Source organism: Schistocerca nitens, chromosome 7 (assembly GCF_023898315.1).
Source record: "Schistocerca nitens isolate TAMUIC-IGC-003100 chromosome 7, iqSchNite1.1, whole genome shotgun sequence".
Classification (NCBI taxonomy): Eukaryota; Metazoa; Arthropoda; class Insecta; order Orthoptera; family Acrididae; genus Schistocerca; species Schistocerca nitens.
In genome coordinates this window covers 109,996,202-110,005,522 of record NC_064620.1, presented here as the reverse complement: position 1 = coordinate 110,005,522, position 9,321 = coordinate 109,996,202, and the positions used below count along the sequence as shown (strand labels likewise).

The window sequence follows — 9,321 nt, the reverse complement described above, 5'->3', positions numbered from 1 at the left end:
GCAGGCAGCAAATTTTCTGGTCGTCGTCACGCACAATAAGTTAGCACAGGTCTCTGCTCACAATGCAGAACGCACGTCCTGCTAGCAGCGGCGCGGCTCTTTGTTCTCAGTTCGTGCGCGGCGGCAACTTCTGTTTCTCACTTCGTCGTACTGCCTCCTCACCCACCTCTCCTTCTCCGTCCCTCTCACATTCTCTGTCACTCCTAATGTACATGTAGTAACCTCCTCCTCTACCACTGCGTAAATGTAAAAGTTTACGCCCATGAAAAGACGTCCTCCTCTCTAGGCAGCGATTAGTCTTCAAACTGTTACGTTTGTTGTTTTGTTAATTGTTGAAAGTCCTGCTCTCTGCAGGAGTCCATAGTAAAAACTATGACAGGACAGCGAATGTAACGCAAAGCAACTGACAGGGGTCTGTTCTGAACAATGCCCTGGAAGTTCCTGCTAACGTTTCGGCTGAATTTGCACTGTCCGGGGCTGTGGATCTCTTATTGAAGGAAATAGTGCGCATATAGTATTAGGAACGGAAAGTTGGTTAAAACCGGAAGTGAACAGTAACGAAATCCTAGACACAGAATGGAATATATACCGCAAGGATAGGATAAACGCCAATGGTGGAGGAGTATTTATAGCAGTAAAGAATTCAATAATATCCAGTGAAGTTATTAGCGAATGCGAATGTGAAATAATCTGGGTTAAGTTAAGTATCAAAGGTGGGTCAGATATGATAGTCGGATGCTTCTATAGACCACCTGCATCAGCAACCGTAGTAGTTGAGCGCCTCAGAGAGAACCTGCAGAACGTCGTGAAGAAGTTTCGTGATCATACTATTGTAATAGGGGGAGACTTCAATCTACCAGGTATAGAATGGGATAGTCTCACAATCAGAACTGGAGCCAGGGACAGAGACTCTTGTGACATTATCCTGACTGCCTTGTCCGAGAATTACTTCGAGCAGATAGTTAGAGAACCAACTCGTGAAGCTAACGTTTTAGACCTCATAGCAACAAATAGACCGGAACTTTTCGACTCCGTGAATGTAGAAGAGGGTATCAGTGATCATAAGTCAGTGGTTGCATCAATGACTACAAGTGTAATAAGAAATGCCAAGAAAGGAAGGAAAATATATTTGCTTAACAAGAGTGATAGGGCACAAATCGCAGAATATCTGAGTGACCACCATCAAATGTTCATTTCTGAGGAAGAGGATGTGGAACAAAAATGGAAAAAATTCAGAAACATCGTCCAGTACGCCTTAGATAAGTTCGTACCGACTAAGGTCCAAAGCGAGGGGAAAGATCCACCGTGGTATAACAATCATGTACGAAAGGTACTACGGAAACAAAGAAAGCTTCACCATAGGTTTAAGAGTAGTCGAATCATAGCTGATAAGGAAAAGCTGAACGAAGCGAAAAAGAGCGTAAAGAGAGCAATGAGAGAAGCATTCAACGAATTCGAACATAAAACATTGGCAAACAATCTAAACAAGAACCCTAAAAAGTTTTGGTCATATGTAAAATCGGTAAGCGGATCTAAATCCCCTATTCAGTCACTCGTTGACCACGATGGCACTGAAACAGAGGACGACCGAAGAAAGGCAGAAATACTGAATTCAGTGTTCCGAAACTGTTTCACTGCGGAAAATCGTAACACGGTCCCTGACTTCAGCCGTCGCACGGACGCCAAAATGGAAAATATTGAAATAAACGATATCGGAATTGAAAAACAACTGCTATCACTTAGTAGCGGAAAAGCATCCGGACCAGACGAGATACCCTTAAGATTTTACAGTGATTATGCTAAAGAACTTGCCCCCTTTCTATCAGCAATTTATCGTAGATCTCTGGAAGAACGTAAAGTACCTAGCGACTGGAAGAAAGCGCAGGTCGTTCCCATTTTCAAGAAGGGTCATAAATCAGATGCGAATAATTATAGGCCTATTTCACTTACGTCAATCTGTTGTAGAATAATGGAACATGTTTTGTGTTCTCGTATTATGACGTTCTTAGATAATACAAATCTCCTTCATCATAACCAACATGGATTCCGCAAACAGAGATCATGTGAAACTCAGCTCGCCCTATTTGCCCAAGAAATTCACAGTGCCGTAGACACTGGCGAGCAGATTGATGCCGTATTCCTGGACTTCAGGAAGGCATTTGATACGGTTCCGCACTTACGTTTAGTGAAAAAAATACGTGCTTACGGAATATCGGACCAGGTTTGTGATTGGATTCAGGATTTCCTAGAAGAAAGAACACAACATGTCATTCTTAACGGTTCAAAATCTGCAGATGTAGAGGTAATTTCGGGAGTACCGCAAGGAAGCGTGATAGGACCTTTATTGTTTACAATATACATAAATGACTTAGTTGACAACATCGGTAGCTCCGTGAGGCTATTTGCAGATGACACGGTTGTCTACAAGAAAGTAGCAACATCAGAAGACTCGTACGTACTCCAGGAAGACCTGCAGAGGATTAATGAATGGTGCGACAGCTGGCAGCTTTCCCTAAACGTAGATAAATGTAATATAATGCGCATACATAGGGGCAGAAATCCATTCCAGTACGATTATGCCATAGGTGGTAAATCATTGGAAGCGGTAACGACCGTAAAATACTTAGGAGTTACTATCCGGAGCGATCTGAAGTGGAATGATCACATAAAACAAATAGTGGGAAAAGCAGGCGCCAGGTTGAGATTCATAGGAAGAATTCTAAGAAAATGTGACTCATCGACGAAAGAAGTAGCTTACAAAACGCTTGTTCGTCCGATTCTTGAGTATTGCTCATCAGTATGGGACCCTTACCAGGTTGGATTAATAGAAGAGATAGACATGATCCAGCGAAAAGCAGCGCGATTCGTCATGGGGACATTTAGTCAGCGCGAGAGCGTTACGGAGATGCTGAACAAGCTCCAGTGGCGGACACTTCAAGAAAGGCGTTACGCAATACGGAGAGGTTTATTATCGAAATTACGAGAGAGCACATTCCGGGAAGAGATGGGCAACATATTACTACCGCCCACATATATCTCGCGTAATGATCACAACGAAAAGATCCGAGAAATTAGAGCAAATACGGAGACTTACAAGCAGTCGTTCTTCCCACGCACAATTCGTGAATGGAACAGGGAAGGGGGGATCAGATAGTGGTACAATAAGTACCCTCCGCCACACACCGTAAGGTGGCTCGCGGAGTATAGATGTAGATGTAGATGTAGATGTGGACGAGAATGGGGATCATGCAAATAGAGAGAAACTTGAAATAATTTCACAGAAGTTTGCCGACTGTTTTGCATCTAGTCCTACTCTGTTTTCAATTTTTTCCATACACCTAATGGTGTGCAATCTACGGTCGCGAAAGCTCCGCTCTCGATTCTGCTCACAAGGGACAGTATCAACTTCCACTCTGAGGTTCCATTCATATTGGTAGCGAGTCCAGAGCACGACTAGGACTTTAACAACAATAACAGGAAGACAGAGTTCTCTAACGTTTTCGAGAGAAGCGAATTTGAAAATTTTAGCTGTGGTTTTATGCTTTGTATCGGTCACTATTAAAGGAGTCCACAACTGAGAGTACTTGCTTCGGCAGTACATATACTAAAATTGCACCGATACAGAAAAGATTAGTACGGCTCCTGCGCAAGGATCGCACACAAAATCATGAAGTGTTCCACAGCTGGTACGGTCGCTCAATGTGTCCGGTCACAAGATCAGTTTGCTTTCAGCAGTGGTGAGGCTATCACGCCTTGTTTGCGTCTTGCCTGTTCTGCTACTTGCGAGCGAATTCGCGTTATTGTTTACTTCCGCTAGCGGTCTGTCTTTGTGTCCGAATTCACAGACATTTATGGCGTTTTCCTGTCTCCCAGCCACGATTAAATTATCTTTTCCTTTGTATCATGACCGACAAACAAAATACGAAGTACAACGATTTAAACGGGACGAAGTGCCTTTCCGCCGCAATATATTCTCGCAATTCATTTTTAGATCCTTAGTACTGCTGTATACATAAAGTATAAAGAGCTGTGCGTCGACGTTGTACGGCGTCATGCTAACAATATGAAGCTCCGATATTCTGACGCCCATATAGGTGCTGTCGATGTTGACCACGCTGGTTTTGGCCTCCAAACATTGCGGGTTTTCGAACGCCCGTTTGAGGAACCGACGGACGTTGTGGCGGCAGCTTTTAAACTTTAAGGCAGCGGCGTCAATTACGTTGTTGAAACGTGGAATATGTTCGAAACGTACTGCATCATCAGTGGTGTCCGTCAGATAAAAATTGAAGAGAGGAAACATGCCTTCATACCTGTAATTGCCTGCTGCAGGGCTGTCGTTATGTAGGATGGCCAGCCACGCACTTGTTCAGGTTGTGGCGAGGAAGGCCATGTCCGTTCTGAATGTCTCCGTGGTAGACTGGTTCAGACGCCGATCAGAGACGTCGCTCTCCGTGCCCCATCCGACACGGAACAAAATGTTAGGAACCAATGGTCGCCGAGGAAACGGAAGAGGTGACGCCGTACCCCTTCTGATGGCTGCCTCAATCAGATGTGTCCACAGGATGACAACCTCAAACTGATGATGCCGTGGCTCCCGACGACGCGAGGTCTTTCCCCACCTCCGTCTCCAGTCAGATTCCGCCCACAGACACCGACCTTCCCCAACATGCATCTGATGCGGTTGCCTCCCTGTCTGTCTCTGACACCACCTGTGGGCACACCTCTGAGGCAGCCCACTGAGACTTCTGTTGGAGGGTGGACGACGTCGATGCTGAGGATGGACATTCTGGAGCAGAGCGTTGGAGCCCCTTGGTGGGGTCGGTGTCCTCCCCTTCCACACGGCCCTAACAGGGAGCTTCTTGTGCTTCCATCATACCTGAATCCCCCTTCCTCCTGATGATGGCAGCTTGTCAGAGTTACCGCATATCCATGGTCAGCGTCCACATACCATTTGCGTATGCCACAAACTGGCTTTATTCAATGAAATGCTGTATGCTGTCGGCATTGACGGCACCTTCCTTCAGGAGGTGCATGTTGCAACTTTGTTTATTCCCCATGGTTTTGCAACACTTGTCCCCCTTGCTTCCCCTAGTGGTAGTGGGGTGGCAATCGTCTTACTTGACGGTATCCTCGGTGATAAGTTATCCATCTCCTTGATGCCAAAGATAAGGCTCTCACATTTAGTGGCGTCAGGATTATAAACGTCTATGCACCACCTGGTCTGGGTTGTTGCCGTGACGTTCTACTTCCTTCTACGAGGCAGTCATGGCTTTCTTCCTGGGTAGGCATGTTGCATTGATCATGGGAGCCAATTTCCACTCCACCCAGGCGGCCAAAGACCAACTGCCACATCAATCTCTATAGCGACTCTCCAACACATCAACCTTGTGGATTCTTGGGAGTATATTCATGGTGACCACTCAGGATTTATGAAGTTCACTAGACTTTCTTTCAGCTGCGTCGATTATGTTGACATCTCCTGTCTAAAATACGCGGGGTGCAGGCTGCTAAAATCTGGCCCATTACGGTGTCTGACCATGATGCATATATCTGTGCCATTAATTTCTGCTCACAAAGGGTGTGGCGTGGACGGGGATATGGAAGATGAACATGGTCCATCTTCCTTTACCTGACTGCCAGTAGCTCATCGAGCTTGGCAGCTTGCTGTTGGGGCTGCGATGCGTATCAGTCTGCCTTGTCATGCTGGGTGCTCTGGGAAAAGCCTGCCCTCTGCAAGGCCTTGATTCGTTATGGAAGGAAGATTGCTGTCCGGCGGCCACTAATCCACGATTTCTATTTCAATCTCCACGAATGTAATACACGCCATATTCGCAAAAGCGACAGCTCACATCCCTCTCCAGCCATCACCTTGGAGGAGCTATGGTCAGGACGCACGCAAATGACGGGTTAGTGCAGGAGTATCCATCTGTGTATCATGGATAGCGGATTAGTACCACCGTCAGAAGACTTTGATTAACACATAAATTATATGGGATCTCAGCTGCAGCTGCAACAGAACATTAAGCGGAATCAGCGGCGATGAGTGAAAATGTGTACCGGACCCGGATTCAAATCTGTGATCGCCTGCTTACCAGGCAGATGCAGTAACCACTGGTCCCATCCGGGATAGATCGTTATCTCAACTGCAAGGACTATTTCGGCACGCCTCACTGCCGATCCACACTCCAACCGAACGCCATCTGTCCACAGTCCCTGTCCACTACATTCCTGTTCGCTACTCAGAGATGCCCACCGGAGGTCGGACGTGTTTGTGCATTCGCAGTTGAAAAAAGCTGAGCCATTGTCCCACTAGGCTTAACAATGATATCCGCATTGTCTGTCCGTAGGAACGGACATCACTTAGGATCCGCAGCTGTGAAACATTACACGTAAATTAAAGAGGATCACTGGTGACAGCTGCGATGAGACATTAAGCGGAATAAGCAGCGATGAGTGAAAATGTGTACCGGAATGGGATTCGATCGCAGGATCTCCTGCTTACTTGGCAGGTGCGGCAACCACTGCGTCATCCTGGACACAGACTTATCGCAAATGCATGGATTACCTCTGCCCGCCTCACTTCCGAACCACACTCCCATCGAGCAGTGGATTCTTCATGGTATCTATTCTTCCGGACAGACACTGGACTTTCATATAGGTTGACTCCTGTTATTACGACTGGTAATGGACAGCGCTTAGATATCCAATGTGATACAAGGTTTGCCCTCTGTGCGCATTATGTTAAGTTTATACTCTGCACAACGTCATCATCCTGCCAGCATTACAATTTTCTCTGTCTCTACTTTGGCTCGGTTTGGCGGTGTGCAACAATTGGTTTGCTTGCAGAAATCCCAGAGGACGAAGTCCATTATGCTATCGAGACCGTACGAGCATGTCGCCTGGTCCCAGTGGCCTACCACTGGAGTTTTATACGACATTCCGTCCCCCAATGTCGAGACCTTATGTCACCTCCTTTGCAGATCCCAGACAGTTTCACCGGCAGTCTCAACATTCCCATCTATAATCCTCAGGGTCCCTCACGGATAAGCCACTACCGCCCCTTGACGTTCCTCAACAGTGGCACAAAGGTCTTTAACGAGCTGTTGGCTTCACAGCTAAAACGGACGCTCCAGTAGGTGGATTCGCCTGATTGAATTTTCTAGGGAGATCCAATAACATTTCCAATACGCTATGTCGCTATCTTGTATTAATTGCTCTTGCTCAATCTCTTCGTGTGCCTGGACTTTTGGCAGCCAGGCGCTCGATCGGTTCAATCGCAAGTACCTGGAGGGGATGCTCAACAATACAGGATATTCTGATACTACCGTCGACGACGTAATGCGTCTCATGCATGGAGCAACGTCCGGTGTTCTGTAAAATGGCCGTCTCACTACACCCATCTGGCTCCGCCGTTTAGTGCGTTAACGCTGCCCACTCTCTGCGCTGTTGTATGCTTTCTCTTTGGAACCACTGCTCTGCGGCCTCCGTCAACGCCTGTTTGGGTTCTCCCTCAGTAACCATGTATTCAGCTGCACTGCTTATGCGGACGATCTGGTAATCTTTTTGTTGTAGTGGTGAGGTCAGTGAGTCACTGGCATGGGTTTCCAGCTATGGCGTAGCTTCTCGTAGCTGCCTCAACTTCCGAAAATCGAGCGTCCTGGCTATATGTGCGGGGCTTCCAGCGTACAGTTCTACTCCAATGCTTGTAGCTGCTACTAATCGCAAGTAATTTGAGGCACACGATTGCCCTAATCTGCCAATGCCTGCTGTCCAAAATACGAACTGTGCTCCTGGGTCATCGTTTACGAGCCCTCGATCTTCTGCAACAGACACAATATGTAGATATACAGGGTGATTCAAAAAGAATACCACAACTTTAGGAATTTAAAACTCTGCAACGACAAAAGGCAGAGCTAAGCACTATCTGTCAGCGAATTAAGGGAGCTATAAAGTTTCATTTAGTTGTACTTTTGTTCGCTTGAGGCGCTGTTGACTAGGCGTCAGCGTCAGTTGATGCTAAGATGGCGACCGCTCAACAGAAAGCTTTTTGTGTTATTGAGTACGGCAGAAGTGAATAGACGACAGTTGTTCAGCGTACATTTCGAACGAAGTATGGTGTTAAACCTCCTGATAGGTGGTGTATTAAACGTTGGTATAAACAGTTTACAGAGAATGGGTGTTTGTGCAAAGGGAAAAGTTCTGGACGGTCGAGAACGAGTGATGAAAATGTAGCACGCATCCAGCAAGCATTTTTTCGCAGCCCAGGAAAATCGACTCGCAGAGCTAGCAGAGAGCTGCAAATTCCACAATCAACTGTATGGAGAGTCCTACGAAAAAGGTTAGTTATGAAACCTTATCGTCTGAAATTGGTTCAAGCACTGTCTGCAGCTGATAAGATTAAAAGAATCGATTTCTGTGATTTTATGCTTGCTCAAATGGAAACAGATGAATCTTTCGTTTCAAAGATTGTGTTTAGTGATGAAGCAACTTTCCACACTAACGGGAAAGTCAACCGTCACAATGTCTGTATATGGGGCACGGAGAATCCGCGGGAAACAACTCAGTATGAACGTGACTCGCCTAAGGTGAACGTTTTCTGTGCCATTTCAGCCAATAAAGTTTTTGGTCCCTTTTTCTTCGAAGGTGCTATCTGGAGATGTTAGAGAATTGGCTGTTCCCTCAGCTCGAACAAGAAGCACAACAATTCATAATTCAGCAGGATGGAGCGCCACCACATTGGTACTTATCCGTCCGTAACTACCTGAACGTCAACTACCCGAGGCGATGGATCGGCCGCCAGGCAGCCCATGACAGAGCACTTCATCACTGGCCTCCAAGAAGCCCTGATCTTACCACCTGCGATTTTTTCTTATGGGGGTATGTTAAGGATATGATGTTTCGGCCACCTCTCCCAGCTACCATTGATGATTTGAAACGATAAATAACAGCAGCTATCCAAACTGTTACGTCTCATATGCTACAGAGAGTGTGGAACGAGTCGGAGTATCGGGTTGATATTACTCGTGTGTCTGGAGGGGGCCATATTGAACATCTCTGAACTTGTTTTTGAGTGAAAAAAACCTTTTTAAATACTCTTTGTAATGATGTATAACAGAAGGTTATATTATGTTTCTTTCATTAAATACACATTTTTAAAGTTGTGGTATTCTTTTTGAATCACCCTGTATATGGGGCACAGACACTTCCTATTCCGCCGTTCATGGCCCGCTACATGCTAGTGGGATAGGGTTCATATGTTTGCCACGACTTGCTGTTTAAGGTGTGGTACGAGACTTCACCCTTCCGTGGTACAGGGGCGGT

At 46.2% G+C, this 9,321-nt stretch overlaps 1 non-coding gene across 1 annotated transcript; it reads left to right on the top strand.

Annotated features, from left to right (window-relative positions):
* The first annotated feature begins 3,580 nt into the window (after nt 1–3,580).
* LOC126196840 (U6 spliceosomal RNA) lies at nt 3,581–3,687 on the top strand. The gene has a single exon (XR_007539272.1). It is a non-coding gene; the product is annotated as a U6 spliceosomal RNA (small nuclear RNA).
* Nucleotides 3,688–9,321: the final 5,634 nt, after the last annotated feature.